The sequence below is a fragment of the Helianthus annuus genome, chromosome 4 (assembly GCF_002127325.2).
Source record: "Helianthus annuus cultivar XRQ/B chromosome 4, HanXRQr2.0-SUNRISE, whole genome shotgun sequence".
Classification (NCBI taxonomy): domain Eukaryota; kingdom Viridiplantae; phylum Streptophyta; class Magnoliopsida; order Asterales; family Asteraceae; genus Helianthus; species Helianthus annuus.
This window is the reverse complement of record NC_035436.2, coordinates 135069633-135075632: the sequence shown is the minus strand read 5'-3', so window position 1 is coordinate 135075632 and position 6000 is coordinate 135069633.

Sequence of the window (6000 nt, the reverse complement as noted above, 5' to 3'; positions counted from 1 at the left end):
TCTTCCCTTGTTATTGGGAACCTTTAGTTAATTACTGTTTATACGGATTGCAACAAACGACACTAAACGAAACTCTATCACTCAAGTCCCTACTACATAATACCGATTAGTCGCCGGGGTCAGGCGAACGGGTTATTAGTTGATAGCGCTATTTAGGTTTTACCAGCCTCACACCGTGCCCGCGTATGGGATCGGGCGTGAACTAATGTACTCAGGCATCCGTCAATGATGATAGAACATTGACATCGGGGCATCCTGCGGAAACGCAACGGTTACCTAGTGTTCGGTATTGGAAAAACAGTTTAGTCGCTAACTTTTGGGGTAGCTCCCCATGGCATGTATAAACGGGTAAATTGACTGGTTAAAACAAGTTTTTGGGATTAAAACTGGAAAACTGCAAACACGTGAACTCGCCAACATTATGTTGACACTCCACTGCATGCTTTGCAGGTTGCTCGATACAGCTTTGGACGGACGTTGCAATCGGATGGAGTGCGTGGTTCGTAAGTAACATGTTAATAAACTTGCGGTTTCAATTATGATAAGTTTTCTTCCCCTTTCCGCTGTGAACTTAAACTCTGTTTTGAAAAATTTAAATTAGGTCACTAATTACGCTAATGTTTATAACCATAACTAATCCGTTCAAAATAATTAGTGGCTAAGATCCTGGTCGTCACACGCCTCGCGGTAATACTCCGCACGTGGATTTTGAGGGTGTGACAGATTGGTATCAGAGCCATTGGTTATAGCGAACTAGGTTTTAAATATAAAATATTTTTGGTTTGGGAAATAAAATATTTTTATATGAAAACTAGACTATAACCGTTCTTTAATGAAAACCACAACGACACCACACTCCGGATTGCAAGGTTCGTCAACCTCAGATGCTCACCTGGTAATGGTAGGCTAACAACATTTACTTGTGCATAACTTATGTGTGTAAAACCCACATGTGTGTACGTATATCATTTGCATATATATATGTTAGTACGAGTGCGTATATTTAGTAATTAACACAGTGGATCATATGAAGGCTAGGCTAGCATGTTATGCTATAAACAGAAGCGAGTCCTCCTAAACCTGATACGAAACCACTATACACTAAGGGCAAGGAGCATGTTATTCCAAGTCCTCGTCCACGTATTTCCTGATATCATCCTTGGACTGCAAATCGACACGAAGGACGTTTACCCGACAAACCTGCTCAGGAAAGGTCTGCTATGGACCAAATAGAGGAGTTACGAGAACGAATCGACAAAAGGGAGCCATTCTTACATCATGGGATATTAGAAGGAACGACGTCATTCGCATCCTTTTTACTCGCGTATTTCCTTTCTCAACTTCAATAGTGAGATTTGTTCCCTCACACGACTTATCACCAGGATTCTTGGGGCATTCTAGTAAGTCTACACTTTTCGGGTTTCTGTTTGCATGTCTCGAAAACGAAAAGCATGCGTGGTGTATGCTTCTCATTATAGTGCCAGTAATTGAATCACCTTTCCATGGACCATAGAGTTATTTCTCCCTAATCCCTCGTTACATGGTTAATCCTTATTCAAGTTGAACCTTATACCATAGCACGCCCCGAAACCCCGCAAATTGGCATCTTTCTTACCGGTATGTTTGAAAGCGTGGCAAGACGAAGACACGAGCCAATCAACCTACCGACGAGTACGGTGACCTAGATCATTCCCTTATCCTTTATTTACCAGACCCGTTATTCTTTGACGACTTTTCTGATCCCGTGAATCCTTTCGCTAACTTTCCTACGAATTCACGTTTATTGCCCAGAAGGTATCCCCGCTTCTATCGTTTCTTTATCACGACATCCGCGTTTCTTCGTATAGAAACCTTGACCAGATGCCCCTTCGGTTTGGTGAATTCAACAACTCGACCTTTAGTCAACAAACTTTTTAGCCCTTGAAATTTAACAACGTGTTACTTCAATCGTGCTTTCTCGAAAACCCGTTTTCGCAGTTTCACATCGAAACCCCCCCCCCGACGCAAGCGCTACTTTAAACTCGTTCGCTCGACTTAGAACAACTCACTCGAACTTGATTTTCTACCGACCTGAGAAACCACATCCTGGCGGACGTCTCAGTAGAACCTGAAACCTACAAATCTGCGCAACGGTCATCCCTCTCTAGCTACTTCTTATTGTGCTAACCACTTCGACGTAACACCCCTCATCAGGCAAGCAACGTTCTTTATTCTAACCGCATACAACTTGTGTACGATCAGTGGCTGCAATGGCAACAGATGAACCCTTACTGTCAATCCCAAGACCGTTGCACCTTGTCTCAAGTGAACGCCTTGATTTCGTTTTCCCCTCTCACATTTTCGTGATTCATGATGTAATGTTTCACTAATCTTACAATCCTTATCTTATTTTATTATTCGCAAATCTCTGTCGGATGAAATACTTTTTACGAACGATTACTCGTTGGAGCAACGAGTCAAGGATACCTTGGAGGTTAAAGGTATCACAAGCACTGTTCGTCGGACTCGATTCGGTCAACACCTAGTTACGACACTCGAATTTATTCCATCTTGTCAAAATTCAATGCTTGTTTCTTTCGACGACATCTGAACCTACTCCGAAAACCCGAGGTAGTCCGAACGACTCCTCCGCTTTACCCTGGTACTTCTACGACTCAAACCGTCTTGCGCTAAGTTTCCAACGCGCGACTTTTAACGTCGCAAAGCCCGCTTTCCTCGACCGTTTACGCAACCCACCAGGGATTAAACTCGAAAGAGCATCACCTAGCATTTGAGAGAAGCTCAAATATCCGCAACTCCAGCGACTAGAAGATGATCTATGAGGTGCTTATATCCTATTCTATCATGTCCAAGGCATTGATGAAATGTCTGCTAGTAACAGCACGTGACCAAAGAAACTAACAAGTTCTCGAACTTGCAACCATCTACTTGATGGAAGTAGATGTTGGGCACAGAGTGCCGACTTCTATCGCTTTTGACCGAAACACACATTTTGCATCCGATTCGTCGCAGGCTGCGCACAAAGACCTTTGGCTCACTGTTAGGCATGAGCACCATTTATCGCCCGCAACCTGATGGTCGGGCCAAACGCACCATCCAAACATTCAAAGGCATGTTGAGAACATGTGTATTGACCATGGATACGAGGGACACCTCCCTTATGTAGAAATCTCTTCCAACAATTGCTATCGCACTAGCATTCAGGCAACACAGGTTGAGGCATTGCACAGACGCAGATGCCGGTCACCCCTATGTTGGGCGGAAGCCAAATTTCCGGCCCAAAACTTGCACTTGACACAACGGGCAGGATTGCCCAGGGCAGACAACGCATGGCGGCAGCTCCAGACCGTCAGAAAGGCTACGCGGATAAGCATAGGAAACCTCTAGAACTCCGAGTCGGAGACTGGGTTCTACTTAAAGTTTCACCCTGGAAGGGTGTGGTACGTTTTGACAAACAGGGCAAACTTAATCCGTGATATGTTTGGCCGTTCAAAATTTACCGAGAGGATCGGTAAGGTTGTTATAGACTAAACCTGCTTGAAGAGCTGAATGCGGTACACAACGTCTTTCGCGTGCCTAATCTGAAGAAGTGTCTGTCAGATGAAACATTTGTTGTTCCTTTTAGGAACCCGTGATCAGCAACAAACTACGCTTCATTGAGAAACCAATTGAGATCGAGGATCAGGAAATCAAAACCCTCGAGTGTAGTGTAACCAACAGACCGAGTTCGTTGGAACTCACACAGTGGCCCAGAGTTTACCTGGGAACGGGAAAACCAGCTGATGCGCATGTATCCCCAGTTGTTTACGAACATAACTTCTAGCACTGAAGCTACAACTGAATTTCGGGAAGGAATTTCCAGCCAACATGGGGATGATGTGACACCCCACGAAAACGTTTAATCACACTAGCTTGCCAGTGGCTGCGCGCTAAATTTCGGGACGAAATTTCTTGAACTTGGGAATAATGTGACACTTTGGGTTTTCCTGTACGCTTCTTGGATGTTATAGCTAAGATTGTGAAAATCCGTACTATGTGAAATACGTACAAACTCTGTGGGTCTTATGCTACGTGACTTTTCGTACTATGTGATTTTATGTGCTATGTGACTTGCATGTTCATTTTGGTGGACTTTGTGAAAATGCTTGTATCTACGTATAGTAATGGAATCTATGTTTGCATATAGAGCGCACCGTACGACCTTAGCTTAAATTTCGAGGACGAAATTCCAGTAACATGGGGAGAATGTGACAACCCGTACTCTCGTTGTCAAGAGAAGGGCATTTTAGTAATACGCACACTTATTTATTTTATTATTAATATTATCCTTATTATTATTATTATTATAATAATAATTATTATTATGTAATTACATAATAATAATCCGCGATGAGAGGGTTGTCCGGCTATCTATTTTATTTACAGTTATCTTACAGATAAACCGGGCCAGTAGGTTGAGACACGTAGTTGTTAGATGAACTCGCACACTCGGGCTAAGCCCAAGCCCACTCCCTAAACCCAAACCCTACCTATTTATACACACTTAATCCTCTCCCCCTTCATTTTCTTCAAAAACACAAAACCCTAAAGTACCTAAAGCAGCCGACAAATACTCCCCATCTCCTCCCTATTCCGGCGGTCGGAGCTGTTCTCCGGCGACTCCACCGACGCCATTTTCCGGCCAGCTACACCTGATTCCCTCATAAGTTCTTCTCCATTCCTTTCTTGTCCCTGTAACACACACACACACCCCCCTCTTAATCTGCATCTCTAGAGAGAAAGCGAGAGAGAGAGAGAGAGAGAGTCGGAGGTGAAAGAGAGAGAGATCTTGATGGAAACAGAACCGCTGCGAGCGGCGGCGCAACCAGTCGGCGACAGCAGCAAGGACGGGAACGATTATGTACGGTTGTCGATGATGAGGACGGCCACTTGTTGCTGATGATGACGATGTTGATGGCGGTGGTCGATGGCGGCGTTCGCCACCGGAGCCACGTCGGAAGGACCTTATAGTGGCGGTGGTGCGGATAACAGCTCAGAACAGAAAGTGATGGCAGTGGAACTCACCCCTTTGGTCTCGTGATATATTCGGTCAGTTTCCGGTTGTGCAAAACTAATTGTATTGGTGTTGAATTATGAATCTTGGTTATACATTGTGAGCTAACTGATACATATACATGAGATCGGTATGCGAAAGTTTGTTGTGCTGAGCCTCGGTTTATTATAAATCTATGAAATTGTTTTGTATATTTGTGATTCATGGCCAGTAGTATGTTTATTTGAAGTCCTAGGTGATTTTTAATTATATCTGTAGTATGTGGTAGTTAATATCAGTAGTATACATGAATTGCACAATTATTTATTGACTGTTCGTTTAGAGGTGGGAGTTGTTTGAAGATATTAAACTATAAACTGTGTTGAAATGTTCACTGAAGTAATGTGTATTCGACTGATACTTACGATGATGATATGACTTTATTTATAAAATGCTACATACGTGATTTGGGTAATTTAATATTGAGTTTGGAGGTAATTGGTGGTGGTGATATCTAACTGATGGTTTTGTTCGAGTGTTTATCTGTGTGAACTGTTTGGGTGTTAAGAAATCAGTTAGAATTATTTAGATTAGATTGATTTGGACAAATAAAATGAAGAAGATGATTGGAGTAGATCCGTTTTGAAATATGAGCATGATAAAATATTTGTTTGATGATAGAAATATTTGAAATATGATGGTTGGATCTGAATTTAGGAGTGTACAGCATATGGAACATGTTAATAAAAATTCATTGGATAGTACGTGCTGATGAAACCTGATTGGGTAGTACCATTCGGAGGATTCTAGAAACATTTGCATAGTTGCGAGTCGAGACCTTATGGTTACGACTCGAGACCTCTCAGAGACCACTCGAAACCGGGAAAGCAACAGGAGACTCGAGACCGGGTAGGTTGCGAGTCGAGATCTCCTGATCTTGACTCGAGACCTGACTCGAGACCCCTCCG